The 19,441-nt window shown below is 44.1% G+C and overlaps 1 protein-coding gene across 4 annotated transcripts in view; it reads right to left on the bottom strand.

Moving 5' to 3' along the window:
* Nucleotides 1-18,984, bottom strand: part of MYO1B (myosin IB) — a 193,759-nt gene extending 174,775 nt beyond the window's left edge. For 2 of the 4 annotated variants that reach the window (XM_007108449.4, XM_007108450.4), the window contains exon 1: nucleotides 18,782-18,945. The gene's annotated coding sequence lies outside the window, so the exon portion shown is untranslated. Of the gene's footprint in view, nucleotides 1-18,781 lie in introns of all 4 variants that reach the window. The other 2 variants (XM_007108448.3, XM_055089170.1) reach the window with 2 other exon arrangements.
* Between the last annotated feature and the right edge of the window lie 457 nt (nucleotides 18,985-19,441).

Here is a 19,441-nt window from a genome sequence, read left to right as displayed (position 1 = left end):
AGCGGCCGGGCCCGTGAGCCATGGCCGCTGAGCCTGCGCGCCTGGAGCCTGCACCTCGCAACCGGAGAGGCCACAACAGTGAGAGGCCCGCGTACCGCAAAAAAAAAAAAAAAAAAAAAAAAAGAAAGAAACCTATATAGTAAAAGAAAAATGTGCATCACTCAAGAGTACATCTTCAGTAATGCCTCTGTGCTTGTGGTTAAGAAAAAGTATTTTTGGAATAATAAAAATTCAGAAGCTTCCTCAAGCAGTTATCCACTAAAATAAAGTCTAATACACTACATAATCAAAGAGAGAGATGTTTATATATTTACGTTAGGGCTTCATGAATGTTTATTAGTTCAGAATCGATCAAACAAAAATAGCTAAGATGTTACCAAAATGACACTGATAATGTAAATTGAGAAGGCAAAACAACTTGGTCACTGAAAAAGAATTTTCAGAAAAAATAGCTAAATTGCAGTGGGTTACTTCACCTAAGTTGATTAAAATCAGCAATCAGATTCGAATTTGGAAGTATTTTCTCGGTTAATTTTTTTCTAGTTTTTCTCATTTGGAATTTAAAGCACCATAATTTTTCCATATCTCTAAACACATTCTAAATTATTTATGAAGAACTAAAAAAATACACAATTCAGCAAAGCAACTTACAAGACATGCCATAACTAAATAACCCTTTTTAAGTCACAAATTAAAATGTTTAACAAAATCTATGTTTACTAAATTTAAATTGATAAATGTTAACTAAATTTTAATAATAGTTCTGTTAATTTCCAAAAGTTCTGTAGGATGCAGCAATTATTTCATATATTTACATAAGGACACATATATACAAATGCCCCCCAACACATAAACACATATTTCTTCCCTTGAATAGAGCACACACATAACCTGTAAAGCTATACAGAAATCAATTGTTAATCCGATTGACCAAATATAGAACCATACAATAAATTTTCCCAGAGGAAGTTTTGGTAAGAAATAAATATTTAATAGTGAACTACCTTGTATATGGCTGATTAAGCTCATTTCCTTCTACAAGTAATTTATGAAAAAAAGATTTTCAAAATACCACATTGTTATATTGGAAAGCATCAAATCAAAAGGCTTAAAATCTTAAAATTTACACTCTACCCTTAATCATGTCTCTCAATAGGTAGGTAGGTAGATAGATACAAAAACTAGTGACCACCTAGAGGGGTGGGATAGGGAGGGTGGGAGGGAGGGAGACGCAAGAGGGAAGAGATATGGGAACATATGTATGTGAATAACGGATTCACTTTGGTGTAAAGCAGAAACTAACACACCATTGTAAAGCAACTATACTCCAATAAAGATGTTAAAAAAAAAAAACTACAGAGCGGTTCTCTTTAAATGACATAATTATAAGGTTTAGAAATTAAAACTACTTACCAACTTCTCTTCTCCATTGTTTTTTCCACTGATTTAACTAGCACTTTAGCATTTAGTACATATGAAAGGGAAAGACAAACATTCGTTGTGACAGGGAGAACACACCACGCTCAACAAATATTTTGCGAACAGATAAGGAGGGAAAAGTAGGTCAATATCCTGCGGCTAGGAAGAAGCGTTGTCAGCTTCCTTCCAGAACTGAGTTATATGATTAACCAGGCACAGCTTACTCCTCTGACCTATGCACCTAGGATGCACAGGTACCGGGAGAAGAAAGAATCAGAGACACATCAACTGCTCCGCAGTCATTAGCAAACTAGCTGGGGAAAAAAATTCTTAAGAGCAATATAACTAATAAAACAAGTGCTCACATAGGGCAGATGATTCACCACAAAAAGAAGACAGAGCCTACCATCTATGCTTAGAGGTGAACTGTTATCATGGTCTAGGAGGATTGGAGAAGGATGGCTGAAGAGGTGAAACTTGACCTTGAGGGTCCTTTTTGAGGATGAGTAGGATGTGATTAAGCGGAAAAGAACTTGAAAGCAAGAGGTACAAGACATATTCAGAAGATGGCGTCTAGACAGAATGGCAGCAGAAGACAGCTGGTGTCGTGCCCTGCTGGGCCATGAAGATGGAAGGACAAGTAAGCTAAGGCAAGTCTGAGAGTGCGGGCTGAGGGGGTGGGAATGGGTGGGAGAGGAGAGGGAAGCATCACACAGCCTGCCTCGTATGTCTACACTGCTGTCATTACTGACATCAGTGCATCCAGAAGGCAACAAGTGTGATCTACAGTCACTGGTGATGGTCTGATGGAAAATAAAGTTGAGGACAGCCATTATAGATGATTGGGAGTCATCAAAAATTTTTGAGCTGGCATAGGGACAACAAAAATGTTAAGGAGATTTGATCAGGGAATAGTCTGAATTAGTTGGGAGAGTGACTAGAAGCAGGGAGTAGGATTGCTCTGTACAGTTGTTCAGTTTGTGCACTGCATAAAAATGGGCCAGCCAAGAGGGAATATGGGGACTGACATCAAGTCAAGCTCCTGAGGGACTGTGTTTGCCCTAAGGGACACCTTTTTCTACTTGCATAAATGCACTGTACAAGCTAGCAGTAGGGAATTCAGTTGGGGCACGGATCTAGAAGTTCAGGAATAAGAATGAGGGTAGAACTAATAGAAATGAAATGAGGATAAGTGCAAGAGAACTAACAGACAAATCTATCATAAAAGGTAGGAAACTAATTTGATGGAGGGCACAAGAGAGAGAAGAGGATTTAAGACTCATGTAGAGGCTCTCTCATCCAAATGCCTAATGACAGTTTGGCTGGTTGTTCTTTTTAAAGGTCAGTTAACGTTGGAAGTCATAAGTAAATGATACATACCTAAACCTATTATTTTAAATAAACCCTATAAAAATATATATTTATTTTCCAATCTTTTCCTGTAGCGCTGAGGCCTTTTGAGTGTATGTCCACTGACTGCAGTACCCAGTGGTCTCTTGTAAAACATCCTCATGGCCTCATCCTCCCAGTCTAATTTCTTTAAAGAATAGTGAGGCTGTAAAGACACCTGGGACGCAGTGCAGGGTGGACTGCACTACTCCTGACAAATGCTCGATACTCCCTCTGTGGGAAGACCATCTATCCCTGCATTGCTGAATTCAGGCGTGTGGCCATAAAGGTTTCACATCCGCCCTTCCCTCTGCCACAGGGATCAGCAATGTTCCAGAGGGCACAGCTCCAACAGACGATGCGCTAGAGTGAGGACCAGGGCAACATGGGGCAGACCCCCACCTGACCTACAATGGCCACCCAGTGTGAGTGTGCATTATCGTTTGAGTCACTAAGATTCCCAGGTTTTACATAATCACAAATTAATCTACCTATCCTGAATGACTAACGATATTAGTGGGAATACTTTCATTTTATGATCCTCCAAATCCTTTAGTTATTTCAGTTACTCCTAAATCAGCTGTAATCATTTTTAGAAACTTATTAGGTGGTTTATAAAACATTCAAATGAATTTTCATAGAAACAATTCTTTTTGCACATATATTTTAAATCATTATATAAAATATAATAATAAGTACAATTGGCATAAACAGGCTTGGGAATAAACACAGTTGAGTCCACATAAGCATAGACTGGTAGGAACAAAAACTCAAGAGCACACTACAGGGTAGCCCTCTGACTTTGGGTATTTACTGTGTCATGGGCATCAGTTGATAAAACTTGACAAAGGAAAAGAACACCCACTAATCCAGCAAATCTGGAGGTCCCTAAGAGCTCACAGAGTTTTCTAAAGCCATGAGCCTCTAGACAATTATAAGAATGAATAGTACTATCGTATTACCAGGTTAAAAATCTGGTTGGTTTTTCAAAACCATATCCAACTACCATATTTATTCTGTCCCAAATGTACAATCAGAAGTGCCTAAGTCATTTAAGAAAGCACAAAAATAACACTTCAAACCCACAACCAGACATAGAGTCAAGAGTACAAGGTCACATGTCATTCCAATAACCTGCCTCTTAAAGACAGAAAGAATAAACACATAAGTTACTATTAAAAACTAAATTTGAGTTTCATACTTTAAAATTATATACTTCTTTTAAAACTGTCAACAGAGATAAAGTTCCTCTCAAGGTTGCCCGGCAAAATCTGGGTGCTATTTTAGGTGGCCAAACAGTAAATCTATCTGTAATTTACATACTTTTAGAAATCTGATAGTCAGCCTTCTCAATAAAAATATGAACTTTTACGTAGAAATCATACTGATATATTTCAATAGACTATTGAGAGAAACACTATGTAAACACATGTACACCAGAAACCCCAGTGCAACCAACCACAGTTTAAATAACATATACCCACAATTTAACCCCAACTCCCTCATCAACACTATGCATGTAAAGCCTCCCTCCTCAGCATCAAAGAGGATAATCTTAACTTCTATAAAGTTTTAATTCCAAAAAAAAAAAAAGAAAACCCACATCTGAAGGAAAAAAGGCAGTAATACCATACCTACCCAAACAATTCTGCCCCCAGGTACTACTGGGATAGCTACCCACTCAGTCTTATTTTAACCAAGATAGGCTCTTGGGAAAAAAAGGAATCCAAAACCAAACTCAAGGGGATAAAACAACAACAACAATATTAATTTGTAAATTATATATGAGATAAACTCAAATATAAATTTTGACTGAACCTTGACCTAAATTAATGTTCCCACTGTTTTGTTGTTTTGTTGTTGTTGTTTTTTTTTTTGCAGTACGCGAGCCTCTCACTGCCGTGGCCTCTCCCGTTGCGGAGCACAGGCTCCGGACGCGCAGGCTCAGCGGCCATGGCTCACGGGCCCAGCCGCTCCGCGGCATGTGGGATCCTCCCAGACCGGGGCACGAACCCGTGTCCCCTGCATCGGCAGGCGGACTCTCAACCACTGCGCCACCAGGGAAGCCCCTGTTGTTGTTTTTTAACTGTGAAATAAGCAGCCACGGGGACAAGATTAAAAAATGGTTTAGTCTTATCATCAAATAAAATGTACTACAGGGTTAACCTGACACAACTTTTATAGCTGAGAGAATTAATACTTTGCTACCTGAGATTGAGTTATAGTTGAGAAGGAGTTGAAGACACATAAATGAACTTGATTCTAGCAGAAGAGGAAAGCCAAGGCCCAAACCCTACAGAACCTAGACACCAAGGGACCAGGGGGAGATGAGACCAGAGCATGGGTCACCAAAGCCAAGAGACAAGAGTACGATGAGGAGGGGCTTCCCTGGTGGCGCAGTGGTTGGGAGTCCGCCTGCCGATGCAGGGGACGCGGGTTCGTGCCCCGGTCCGGGAGGATCCCACGTGCCGCGGAGCGGCTGGGCCCGTGGGCCAGGGCCGCTGGGCCTGCGCGTCCGGAGCCTGTGCTCCCCAACGGGAGAGGCCACAACGGTGAGAGGCCCGCGTACCGCAAAAAAAAAACAACAAAAAAAAAACAAACAAGAGTACGATGAGGAGCATCAGAGGGTCAACAGTGTGTGTGTGTGTTTGGGGGGGAGGGGGCGGGGGCTGTTGCGGGGAGGAAGGGAGGAAGGAGAAAGGATAAGTGTGTCATCAGGCCTAGAATCCATCTGTTAGGAGCTGAACTGTGTACCCCCCCTCCCCAGATTCATATGTTGAAGCCCTAACCCCCAGTACCTCAGAATGGGGCTGTACTTGGACACAGGGCCTTTAGAGAGGTGATTAAGTTAAAATGAGGCCATAAGGGTGGGCCCTAACTCAACATGACTGGTGTCCTTATAAAAAGAGAAGACAGGGACACAGCCAACACAGACTGAGGGATGTGCATACGAGGCCCGGTGAGAAGGTGGCCATCTGCAAGCCAAGGAGAGAGGCCTCAAAGAAACCAAACCTGCTGACACCTTGATCTTGGACTTCCAGCCTCCAGAACGGTGAGAAAATGTATTTCTGTTGCTTACGATACCCAGTCGTGGCATTTTGTCATGGCAGCCCACTCAGACTAATATACCGTCCTACAAGCCCTGGTAAGACTGGCTACTTCTCTCTTCCTCCACCGCTAAGCTTTTGACACAGCCTACCTTTTGACGGTTGCCACCCTTCCTAAGCACCCACAGCTCACTCGACATGTGCCACTGGAACATCTTCAAGTAGAATATCACCACCTGTTTGCTGCCCACGCACTCCTTCCTTAAAACTCTCTCCTGCCCTGGCTTCCCTTCTCCCTGGCTCTTCACTTCCCACCCCACCACTCCTTATTCTCCTTAGTGGCTTCTCCTTCCTCCACTTGTCACAAAATAATGTCTCCCAGACTTCTATCACCCACCTTCCCCGCCCTCTAAGTGATCCTCACAACATCCACAGCTTCGACCACACCAAGATGCTGGTAGTCCCTCAATCCAGACCTCAGGCCCTGGCTTGTCCCTGAGCCCCAGCGTCTGCTGAACCTCCCTCTCTGCCTGGAGGCCCCACAACCCAAATGGAACCCACCCCCTTCAGCCTGTCTGTGACGACCATACCCAACATCACACAGGCCAGAAACCTGGGAGTCATCCCAGACCACCACTTACCCTGCCCCCTCCAATCCAGTCACTACATCCACCCCACTGCTTAAAGAGGGGTACATCGCAACAGTCACCACAATCATTGACCCAATCAGCTCGTTCTCAACAGCTACTGTCAGAAAATAACCCAAAATAGGGAAAAGGTTATATGCACAAAAATGTTCAGCACAGTATTATTATTTACAGCAGCAAAGTGGTGGAAGCAACCCAAATGCCCAATAAAAAAGAGGTGTTTCAGGAAATTACGGTACTCAGTGGAATACACAACTATAAAATTTATCTCTAAACTCGCAGCAGTACAGAAAATATATGAACTCTATGATTACAATCATTCCAAAATATACACATAGAAAACTTGGAAAGGAATACTCAGAAATGACCATAGTTGATATTTTAAGAGTTAGTTAACTCAAGAAGAGTCTTTTTAGTTCCACTTTCCAAACTTCCTGTAATGTTTGTTCTTAAGATGATTTTTTAGTACAAAATATCCAAAAGTGAGTGTTAGTAATCTTGGACTTTCTGAGTTGCCTTGTTTCAGGATAAATGGGAATTTTACTACAGGATTCCCTTCAGCTGCCATGCTACCTTCATGTTACATCTGTCGCAACATCCAAAACTAACTCCCACAAAATAACGTTTCCCCCTAAATCCTATTATACTTGTAGCTCTCAGCGTGAGATCCTAAAAATTAATTCTTTCAAGAAGTCCAACTGGACACATAAACAGCTGCAAGACTGCAGAAGTGGGCTCCCAGCATCTGCCATGGTCATTAACTGTTCTCGTAATAAAAGATCACCACACGCGAGCTGCTGCCAAGAGGGCAAGTGCAAAGCTGGAAGCAGAATCACAGAAGGTGAAGCCCCCACTGCACCCAGGGTCTGACAGGCTCGCTGGCTGCCAGGTAAGGAAGGGGCGGGCACTTTCCCATCCAAGGAGAGAACCTGTCAACTCTTCCATCCCAGAGTCCATGAGATACGAAACAGTCACCCCCAAGGATGTAAAACGGCACATGTTTCCTGTAGCAGTTTACCTATACTTTTCTGTTTCTTTTTTCAATTGCAACAAACAGCAAGTATTAAGGTTGGGCTGACAGTTTTACCATTATTTCTCATCACCTGTGGCATGCACGTGTCAGCTAAACCCAACAGATTTCTCTTCCTCCATGTATTGGGGTATATGAAGTGAAACAGACAAGATGCAAGATCACATCTGTACCTAGTGGGCTTGTGATAATACAGACCTTTTACAACTGCTGCCTTACTCAATAGTGGTATAAATGTTGCTTCTAATTTAAAGTATTCCTCTGATGAATCCTTTTGAATAGTGAATACTAAATCCTAGTTATACCCATCCTATAAATCCAGATTTTACCCTAACTAAACTAGACTTCCTTACAGCAGAGAGAGAATGCACGTAAATATTTATGTTCAAATTAGGCATTTGTGGTTGGAGGTGAAAAACACTACAAACTATGGAATAAGGTATAGGAAGGTATCCCTTAATTTAAATCCCCTCTACTAGATTTTACATTCAACTGTGAAATCTCACTGAAATTAGCAATATTTCTCAAGTAAATAGCTATTCTGTTGAGTAGCAACATGCTGTCATACTTTCTTTGAAATCCATGTCGGTATAATTTTGAGATACTTACAGAAAGCCACTGCTTAAAAATAAATTCCTGTAGATAAAACAAACTTAGCAGGAAAGGCCATTTCTCCACTCACAATTATTCAAGAAGAGGCACATGAAAGGAAAACTGGAAAGCTCACTGAACTTTTCAAAAAGTAATTGAAATCAATGGGCTTTTAAGGAAATGTGTCAAATTTGGCAAAGTTCTCTTTCTAAAAAATGTATTTTGGTAATTTTCCAGAATTCGGTTCTTTCAGTTTGGAAATCTTTAAGAATTCTAAGACATAACTAAATGGTAGCCACACACACAGATGACCCTCAGCAAAATAAGGAAAGAGAAAAAATTCCACTTCAGCATCCCCTCAATCTCCCCTTCCTTTCAGTCTCCCAAGTCCCCCAAGATTCCTGGTGCTTTTAGGAAATCACAGACTCCCCCAGACTTTAGTGACTTAGTAAGTTAATTAATTAATTCTAGGTATGAGTAAACAAAAGGCAACTTAATGTAGATTTTCGAGGGTGAAAAGTTACATTTATTTTTACGATTAAAAATAAGAAATAAAATTTAGTCTTTACTTGGAATTGTAGAAATGTGTGCATCATTTCCATATGACAAGCAAGTAAAGGAGAAAGATGGGGTATTGAAAGGAGGGGTTTTCAAGGGGAGGGAAGTAAGAGGAGACCAAAGAGAGTAACAGATGGCCAGAGGCACTCTCAGGGAGCAGAGCAAGAGACAAAAAAGGGAATAATGACAGAAAAAGTAACATTCAAAGAAAGAAGAGTTTCACAAGGATCCACATCCCCATCTTCTAACTTCCTGGGATACTTCTGCTGAAGACTTCTAAATACTGTTGCGTTCCTGCAACTATAAGTATAAACGGGAAACTACTCCACCTGCGAATACAGAGCAGGCAGACCCCAGGCGTGCCACCCTCTTCGGCTCCACTTTAGTGAACCGCTTAGGCAACTGCAGCCTGAGCTTTTTCACAAGATTTTTTTGTATTAGTTCAGAGGTAACATAACCAGATTACAGAAAATGCAGAAAATAAAGAGGGTTGTAAAAGTCACATCCCTATCTACTACACTAACACAATCACTGTTAACATTTTGGTTTCTTTGCCATCTTTCTTCCTATATATTTTTCAGAGGAGAAACTAGAGCCCCGTATCAAATCACAAATTATATGCACTGCTTGGAATCAAACAGATCTGAATATCTGGTGGGGGAAGAGGAGGAAGAACTCCAGGAATCCATTTTCAGAAAAGACTGAGGAGTAGCAACTAACATTTATACTGCGCGCTTGCTCTGTGCCTGACACTATTTATTCTATGGACATACGTGTGTTTACTCATTTAATCCTTATTACCACCCAAGGAAGAAGGCTCTACTATGACCCAAATACTGCAGGTGAGAAAACAGAGGCAGAGACAGATTAAGCTATGTGCCCAAGGACACGGGCTGCTGAACAGTCAGGTTTCAAACCCAATACTTTCCCCAGAGCGCAGCCCAGCACCATCGCACCACACTGCTTCCCACCGAGGGAGGACTCACTGCCACATAAGAGAACAGGCTCTGATGCGCTTGCCCCAGGTGCAAAGCCTCAATGACCGATGACCGATGTGCAGCGATTCCAGGTGGAATGAGGTGTGCATAACTCAGACCAGACCACCCCTCCCACCCCACCCTTTTCACATCAGAGCCCTCAGTGTGTCTCTAGAGAAGGTGCCAGAGGGAAAGGGGAGAGAGAGGGCTGAGACACTGAAAGGGCCAAAGGTGGCCCTGCTCAAGAGCCCTCCCAGGAGGAGAGAAAGGGCTTCTCCAGACGTCAGAGCAAGACCCAGTCCAATAGTGCAGAACCCAGGACGTTGGTGTGCCCAGCAGCCACCAGTACTCAGGTCAATGGCAGCTCTCAAGAGGTAGAGGGAGGGTTGGGGGTTGGGGCGGTAGCCCCACTCAAGCCCCGTCACAGAGGCAGCGCACTCTTTACTTGGGCAGTTTCATTTGAGGAGGAAGGCGAACATGCTGGCCAAAAACAAACATTTTCATATCATCATACTTAAACACTACTAAATATCACTATTATGATGATTTACTAAGAAGTACCACTTTTTAAGTCATTAATTACTAAAATTTCCATCAATCTATCATTAAGAGCAGAACTGCACCCCAGGGCTTCTGGGCCTGTTCTTCACTGCCTGGAAAGCTCTACCATCCTTCTCTTCCTGCAGCAGTACCAACTCACCCTTCAGGCAGCTGCATGAATGCCTGTTTCTTCAGACAGGCTCTCCCTCTACCCCCAATCCAAAGTCTCCCCTCCCCATCTTTCTTATTCTCACAGCATCCTGTCCTATCCCTTCATAGCAAATATCACAATTCATAAATATGTCATAAATATCTATGTTCACTTCCGCAATGTCTCTCTCCCCTCACATTCCATGAAGACAGAAACACAATTGCTCTGCTCACCATTAAAGACTCAGTGCCTGGCACACACGTGGCACCCCAACATTTGATGAATGAATACATGAATGCATTACCCTCCTCCCCTTACTTCTAAAAGTATCATACATAATTTTTAAATTACGGTGAGTTATGACATTTCCATTACAGGTTTGTTGTTTCACGCTCTATTAGAAACGCCACCCAACTCCAGGCTCCTATAGCAAACACAAGTTGAAATGTGATCAACCAAGAACCCATCAATAAACAAATACAAAATCAATCCCATTCTTGTATACCAGCAACACCAATCAGATATGTGTTAAACAATTCCGCTCACAATGACCATAAAAACCATAAAGCACCATGGCACAAGTCTAACAGAAGAAGTGAAAGAGTTTTTACACATAAAATTATAAAATTTCATTGAAGGACATAAAAGACCTAAATCAATACAGAGGTATATCAGGTTGCAGACCGGAAGCCATGAGACCATAAAGATCTCAATTCTCTCTAAATTTTTATATAAACGGAATGCAATTCCAATAACACAAAATTTTTGAAAAATAAACAAGCCACATGCTTGGAGAATAAATGTGCAAGTTAACCTGTGTGGAGGGAGCGAGAAGAATGTGATGTGCGTTTGACTCATCAACTGACACAAATATGGAAAACGGCATTTTGTGTGAATTCCAGTAATTTAACTATTATGGGTATGCAATGTTACTTCCAAATGTTTTGACTCTTTCAAATATTTTCTCCATTTTAAGTTGTGAAACAGTAAATGCTACAAGTTCAGAAGAGCTGGGTTGTGAGAGATGTGTAGGGGTAATAGGTAGAGAGGGGCTTCCAGGGTGAAGGAAAGATCCAGGAAAAAAATAAGGTAAAAAAGCAGAAGACATGTTTGAGAGAGAACCAAGTATGGCTCACAGAGAACACATATTCCCATAGAAAGCCAGACAGTGATGGGTCTACAAACGGTACAATGAAGTGACTACAGCAGTGTTATCTACACAATGATCCTGCCAAAAAGTGGGACACCGGTCACATAAGTTGGGACATGTGCATAACCCTATCTCCCTCTTGGAGATCCACAGTGCACGGTCACAAATAAAAGTCCGTGATAAGGCCTTCTGTAAAGAAGAAACTTATTTTTTTAAGTTTATTTAAAGAAACTTGTTTAAAATGTTGTTTAACCAACACCTACTTGCCCAAGGAACACTTTTTTACAGTAACATTTACAAACTTTTCATGGAACAACCCACTTTGGGAAATGCTGTATTCTAGTAAAACAGCCGTTTAAAGGTCTGAACCAGAATAGAGGTTTAAGGATTTGAAAATAAAAGGCAACAATCAACCAAACACTGTAACTGATTGGATCGATGTAAGAGTCACAGAAAATAGAGAAATGGGTGATGCTTCTGAAATCCAAAGTCAAGATGATGATAAGAATGCTATTAGCACAGTTACGTCAAAGACGATCAACTATTAGGTAATGGGCACTAAGCGTGATTTTGATGGGTTTGGAGAGACGGTGAGATATTCCCCTAGAAAGAAAACTGAGCAAGAAGTTAAAAGCCTTGGAGTCCAGTGCCAGATCTGGCCCTGGTTAACCTTTTGAGCCTGAGCAGTTCTCAGATACAAGTAAGTGGTTACGGTGGTGGCCTAAAGGCCCTTTCAACTTCATCACTCTACCATTCCAAAAGTTAAACATTTGAAGTCAAAATACCAATACAGTCAAGTTCTACCTTTAAAGGAGGTGTGAAATGTTTAAATATAGGATGCAAATAAACAATTCAAGAATCTGAATATATGAGTTTAAATATATGGATGAGAGGTTTTTAAGAGATTATGCAATTATAGATGTTGAAGAGAGAGCCCCAAAACCTACTAAAGCTATAAAGTCTAACTCCGGCCCCCTCCTCCAATGTCACAGAATACTTAGTATTCTGCTTCTGCAGAAAGCAGATTCCTGAATCTGACCCAATGTGGCAGTTCATATATTTTTATGAATACCTCTCAACACCCCGAAGAGTTCAAGCAAGTGAGAACTCTTTGCTAGACAGCTCACCACATCAGGGGTAAATCAAAACTGTAGTCAACTTATTACAACTGTAAGCAGACTGCATGAGGACTGCAAAAAAACGAGCCATGCAAATTGGCCTAGGCCCAATGTTTATAAAAATTAAACTTTTCCTAAAAGCATTTAGGCAGGGACTCTAAAATGAATAAAATAGTGATGATCCCTTTGAAGCACTTTCAAAGGAAAGAACGAGCAGCTAGGAACTGGGCCTATCTGCAATCTGAACGTTGCAAACAGCACTTCAGAGTCTAATAATATAGAATTTAAAAGGAAGCAGCACTGAGGGAGGAGAGAGAAGGTGCACAGTGGCAAAAGTAAGTGGGGTCAGCAGGAGTTTTTCAACCAAGGGTTTTGGTTTGTTTTTAATTTTCTGGTTGAAGTGTGCAGAAAATGCTTTCACGAAACCAGTGAAAATGAGCAGGCAAATAACATGCACACACACAATAATGAAACCAATAACGAATAACCTGGTCCGTTCCATTGTCCTTTCAATGCAATTTTCTTAAGTCTCTTCAAGGATGCTGAATTCTTTTTTTTTTACGAGTTTAAAAACTTGTACAATTTTGAATTGTATTTTCATTTTAACACAGCAAAATGAAGCCATCTGTGTAACTTCAAAGCATCTTGAGTCCATGCAGGATTGATCAGAAAGTCCCTGGAAAGCAGAGACCTGGTCTCCTCCTGCCTCTCCAAGCTATCTAGGAAAGCCAGGCACCTGGTATTTTTAGAAGCTCAGCATTGTTGTTTATCTGATAAGCAAAGGAAGAATGTCAATTTTCATTGATCTCCAGACCTCAATTTCAAAAACTGCCTATCTTGGACGAGTATAAATTCTATACCAATTCTTTTCTTCCTTGCCTTGTCCAAACTCTTATCCCCTAAGTTCCAGCTCTGCAATGGCGCTCCCACCAATTCATCCACATGCATCAGACCCTGAGCTCTGCCTGGATGCCCAGCAGCATACTGTGCTTGGAAAGACTGAAGACCAGAGATCAGACAAACCCCCTGAAAATCCCCAGAAGGCCAGCAGATTCCCCCAGAGAAGGCAGTGACCAGGTGAGGGTGAGAAAGACAACCAGGCAGGGCTGGCTCCTTGGTCTCTCACCGGCAGGTTGAATCTTGTTTCACCAAGTCCCCCTCCCTTGGGGGAGGAGATTAATGCAGGGTTGCCAAGCACAAGACCCAGAACAAAAAGAGCAACTCAGAGGCAACTGAACCAGATCCTCAGCCCTGGTCCAACCAAGGACACACGCAGGAACCCTGACTCCAGGGGACAAAGGAAGAGAGAGACTGTCAGGGTGGGCTCACTCTCTAACTCTGTAATAAAGTGGCCCAGAGCTTCCAAGAACACTGTCCCACGAGGCAGCACGTTGTTCTGTAAAGCACACAGTCTTGGGCTTGATCTCTACTAGCCTTGGGCACGTTACCCAACTCTCCCAACTACAGACGTCTACTGAAGGAGAGCAATGAGGATTAAATGAAACAGGCTATAGAGAGTACCCAGGACACTGCCTGACGCAGCGCAGCATCCGCTACTTAACGACAGCAGCATGAATGTCATGTAACAAAGTATAATTCTTTGGGGACTTCGCATTTCTTGTCCACTATGCAAATATGCCTGAAGACTATGAACAGCCTTAGTGGCGTTGAATCAACAGCCATGCTGAACCAGGATGAGGAAGGTTGGAATGCTGGCAGGTGCGGAGGGAAGAAAGCAGGAGGACACCAAGGATTTGCTGTACACCAGGGCCGACCATGTAATTCAACACCTTCTCCCATGGAATGGTACTTTATACACCCTCAGGGTCCAAAAAAGGATCCTCTCCTCTCTCCTCCGGCAACAAATTCACCAGAAAGAGGCTTCCTAACTTCCCAACCAATCCAGCCTTCAGAGGCAGGTGTTCAGAGACCGGACCCCTTTGGCACCATCAGAGGTTGGGGGAAATAAAACCAAGGACAAAGAAGGAACAGGCGGTGTTTGGGTTCCTCCCACTCTCATGCTTTTGTCTCAGTAGCATGTGTTGGCGAGGCCTTGGTCACCACGGCCGTGACAGTCATCTCACCAACATCCAATCTCTGGGCACACTGCACTGCCCTGCTACATCCTTTGATACACAGTGGATTTCCTTTGCTGCTTTTTAATGCATAGCCTTGCATCAACTGTGTGCTTAATACAATACAAACTGATGAAGACGCTGGCAACTGAAAAGAAACTTATGACAGGTTATAAGAGCATCCTACATCCTTCTCAGCTGGTAAGTTGGAAAGTGCTCCGTTAGAACTCAGCCGACCACGTGTGTGCATCCCCTCTAAATATCCAATGGATGAGAATCTAATGGCCTCAGGAGACTGCACCTGTACTACAGTCTCTGAAGACCCCAAATGATGTCTTAGCTTGAAATAATTACAAAAGTAAAGGTAGAACTTTCAGTCTTCGTAGTCTTATCTTAGGAACAAAAAAAAACAATATTGACTTTTCCATTTGCCCAGGAGCATTCTGAGAAATCCATAAATAATCGATGATGCCAAGTGAATCCACTCTGCTCCTGCACTCGGCGGTCACCCCTGGGTCAAGGTCAGGTGACTCCTGCCTGGCACCATACTCCATTCCACCCCAAGGACGGATATCACTTCCATCCCACTTTCACGTGGATGCCTAAGCTTGTTCACTTCCCCTGTGGGGAAAAGATGAGCACAGAAATCCTGTGGAATGTGTGTTCCCACAGAGCTCAGAAATGTGATGATCTCAGAGGATATTGTAAAGAAAGACCCTTGACACTTCCCTAAGGAAGAATGTCTTCTGTAAAACGCGACTGCCAGGACAAAAAGCATGTGCTGGGAAAATCTACGGCCTGCTGCTGTGTATGACTCCAATTCTGATGTCCCACTTCCTCTTTATAAACACATTCCTTCCCTCCTTATTCCTCTTCTAAAAAGACACTCTGGCATTGGGTCTCAGTAAAGAAGCAAAGTGCAGTGTTCTAATAAAGGCTGGGAGATAAAAAGGGCTAAAATAGATTTCAATAAATATCAAATGACTATAAGTCTACTCCATTCCACCACTTTTAAATGTCCCCTCCCCCCCCAAAAAAAAACCTTATTTTTAAACATTGGCAGCCTAACTTTTTAGAGTTTCATTCACTTAAAGTTTATTCACACAGGCCATCAAACAGCAAAGCTTTTGAACAATACAGTTTGAAAAGTTGCGATTCACTAATCTAGGCTTCCAAACCTATCTCACAGTGGTTATTGAAAGAATCAATTATGATAATATATGTGAAAGTGATTTGAAATCTGCAAAGGGCTAATCACATAATCAAAATGCTGGTTTGATTATTATTATTATTTTATTATTATTACTAGGAATCAAATTCCTAGTATTAAAAGATATCATACCATACAGTGTGGACCTTGGAATCAGAGACTGGAATTCAAATCTCACCCCCACCCCTTACTAGTTACCTACACAGCCTGGCAAGTTACCAAACTCCCTGGGCCTCAGTTTCAACTGTAAAATGGAGATAATACCCACTTTACCAAGTTGTTGTGAGGATTAATAAAATAATGTGTGTAAAATCCTTTTCACACAGTAAATACTAAATGACAGTTTTAACTACTGTTAGGCTGTTTAATTAAAATCCAAAGGTCCAGCTATTGAAAAATAGCAGAAGGGAGGGGGACGAGAGAAGAATCTCACCCAAAAGGAGGACAAATGTTAAAAACCTTTCACATCCTACATTCTGAGGATTCCCCTCTTGGCCCACTCCTACACCCCACTCCTTCCCCACTGTTGTCGGAAGCTCCTCGTTGCTTTGCATAACCGCGAAGCAACCAGGGAGAGTCAGTCTTTAACTCCAGGCTTGACAAAGTGATGATTCATCCCATCCTGTGAAGGGGGTGCAGCTTGCAGCCAGCCTCATCACACACGGGGAATCCATCGGACGGCCTGCAGGCAGAGACCAACTATTTAAGAGGCTTCCCCATCCATGTCTTTGGTAGCAGTAATCTTATGCTTTGCATTTTGTTAATGTATATATCCCAATGAGTACTTGGGAGGAATCCATTTGTGCTATATTTTACAAAACAATTCACAACATAAACGAAAAGTCCAAAATGGCAAGACAACGATAACGAAGGAAGTCTCCCTCTGTTTGCTGCCCATGGCACAATGTTTTGCCAGGCAGTGTGTTAGTTATAATGACAAACAGCTTGTCGGTTGGACAACATCCCACCTCAACTGCACATCATAATGGCTCTGGAGGACAAATCCCACTGCTTTCCAGCCTGGCCTGAAAATCTGACCACATCCTCCAAGAAAAAGACAAACCCTCACGGTAGCTGGTACAGCTCTTTTCCATTACCACTTAGTGGGCAGGAAACATTTTTTTCCCCCAAGAGTAAGCTCTTCATTCCCCTTCTAAGGTTAAGAGACTTTCAAACTTGGTTGTCTTAAAATGAATTATCCAATGCGGTGGTTTACCTGTGGGCCCTCAGACTTGTCAAAGAAGCAGCTCTAGGTCATTTCCCAGCCCTGCCTCAGCCAGACTACTATAGCTAAATGTCTCCTCAACTATCACCACAGTAATTCTAACCTTCAGCCCGGCTTTGGGATCCTTCCACCAGTGTCCCATAGGCACAAACCATGAATGCCTGGAAATGTCAGCCTCCTCCCAAAACGGTTTTGCTTGGAATACTCCATTCAAAAAACACTCATCATTCAATCCACCCTGGCTCCCTCCCGAGGTCAACCAATCCTCCTGGGCTTCTTGATTCCAATCTAGAAAAGGGTCACTTAACATATGCCCAACACATTACATTCAATTCTACCTCCCCCTAAAAATAATTCCCATTCACCATAGTGGTAACTGTTCTCTTTCCTAGTCCAGATGACCCACATTAGGGGAGTGAAAGCACAGAAGTCATGACTCCTCAACTGAAAACCCAAAGGGTGGTGTGTATGATGTGTTTTCTGGGAAAGATTGTAAAGGGTTTTTCAATTCAGTGTTACCTAATCTGATTCATTTATTTAGCAATGTCTAATTTTCTAGTGGTTTCCCCCCAAACGTTCCTGGAAAATTGTTTTACTATATTACAACGGAGAAAATTATTCTATGTCAAAATCAATGCTATAAAATTTGCTTCCTACCCATTCAAGCCAATATCTACTAGCTACAAACACGGATCCACAGGCACATACATACACACAAATACCCTGATTCATAGCCAAAAAAAAAAAAAAAAAAAAGGTCTTCTTCCATTGTAATTAAGAAGATTTGATTTCAGCAAACTAACACTGGGAGCGCCTAGAAGTCAGGGCAGTATACAACTTGTTGAAGCAATAAATGCCCGGCCGCAGCCTGAACAAAGCATTACAAATAAGCTCCAGAAAACCACACAGCAAGCCCTTGGACAAAATGCTGTGTGTTTGTAATCAACTCTCCAGTGCACTCACATCACCCACTCCCCAACCCTCTGCCCCGGCCCAGCAAGAACCCTCCAGGACTCCCGTTCCTAATCTGGTTTCCATTCCAGCCCCGCCCCCTCCCCTTCCCTCTCTAGGACCGTGAATCAATCCCATCCCGGGCAGGAAACGAGACCCAAGGCAGCCCCCTCCTCTGCGGCGGAACAAAGGAGCATAGCTCAGCTGCATGCGCAGGATGCCCCGTCGGGTCCTGGGCCCCTTCTCCCCCGCCGCCGGGGCACGCCGCACCTGAACCCCACTCCCCAGGACGCCCCATTGTTCTCCCTCCGCTTTCCTTCCCGGAGGAGGCCACCCCGTGTCCTTCCATAGAACCAGGGGGCCAGGAAACAGCTGTGGGCCAGAGAGATGGAGGGGTGTGGGTGAACACCAGGAAGACCTGGATTCCACTTTGCCCACAGGTACGAAGGGGATGGGGCAAAGTAAGAACAACTTAGTTTAGCGCCCTCTACTCTCCCACCCGCCCCCGAAGCAACTGCGGAGTCGCTACCACCCTGCCCGACCTCCAGCGTGCGCGGTTCTCGCCGCAGCGCCGCCTGGCCCCGAGGAGAGACCGCAGACCCCGCTGACCCGTGTCCCGCGGGCTGCGGCGGGGCCACGGGGACCCCGGGCACAAAGGACCGAGCGGGCAGGGCAGGGGAGAGAGGGAAAGCGCTCCCGCTACCTCTCCGGGTGCCACTCCGCCTCCTTTTCGTCCTCCCTCTCCGGCGCGCTCCGGGACGCGGGCCCTCCGTGAGGCTGCGGGGCTCCCACGCAGTTGCTCGGCAGACGCTGCTGGCGAACGCTGCCGGCAGACGCTGCCCAGCGGCTGCCGGCCCCTCGCGCCCGCGCTCCCACACCACCGCGACGCGCGGCGGCCGGGTCTCCAGTGCGCGCCCGGCTGCAGAGTGCGCTGCCGCTGCAGAGCGCTGCGCTGCGGCGGGAGGCGCCCGGCCACTCCCCTCTACCCCGAGGGCGGAGGGGCCGGCCGAGGGGCGGGGGCGGCGACCTCGCAGCCTGGGATTCGCCCCTCTGAGCGCCAGCAGGACCGGGAGCCGCCGCCTCCCAGCCGACTCACCTCCGGCCGCCCGGTGCCGGCGGCACAGCGCCCCCAGGTGAGCGCGGGTGCAGCCTCCGCCCCCGGGGCCAGCCTGGATGGGGCAAGGAGTGGAAAAGAGGAGGAAGGAGAGGCGTCCCTCCCAGCCCCACGGAAGGCACGGCCCTTCTACCTTTCTCACTCCCGGATTTATTAACATCAAACGACAAATACAATAACTGGAGAGGCAAGCCAGGGGGAGCGGGCCGGGGCGGAGGGGGTGAGGAGGGGGGCCGCGGGGAATGACAA

The sequence above is a fragment of the Physeter macrocephalus genome, chromosome 2 (assembly GCF_002837175.3).
Source record: "Physeter macrocephalus isolate SW-GA chromosome 2, ASM283717v5, whole genome shotgun sequence".
NCBI lineage: Eukaryota > Metazoa > Chordata > Mammalia > Artiodactyla > Physeteridae > Physeter > Physeter macrocephalus.
The sequence above is the reverse complement of the archived record's forward strand: the minus strand, read 5'-3'. Positions and strand labels throughout refer to the sequence as shown.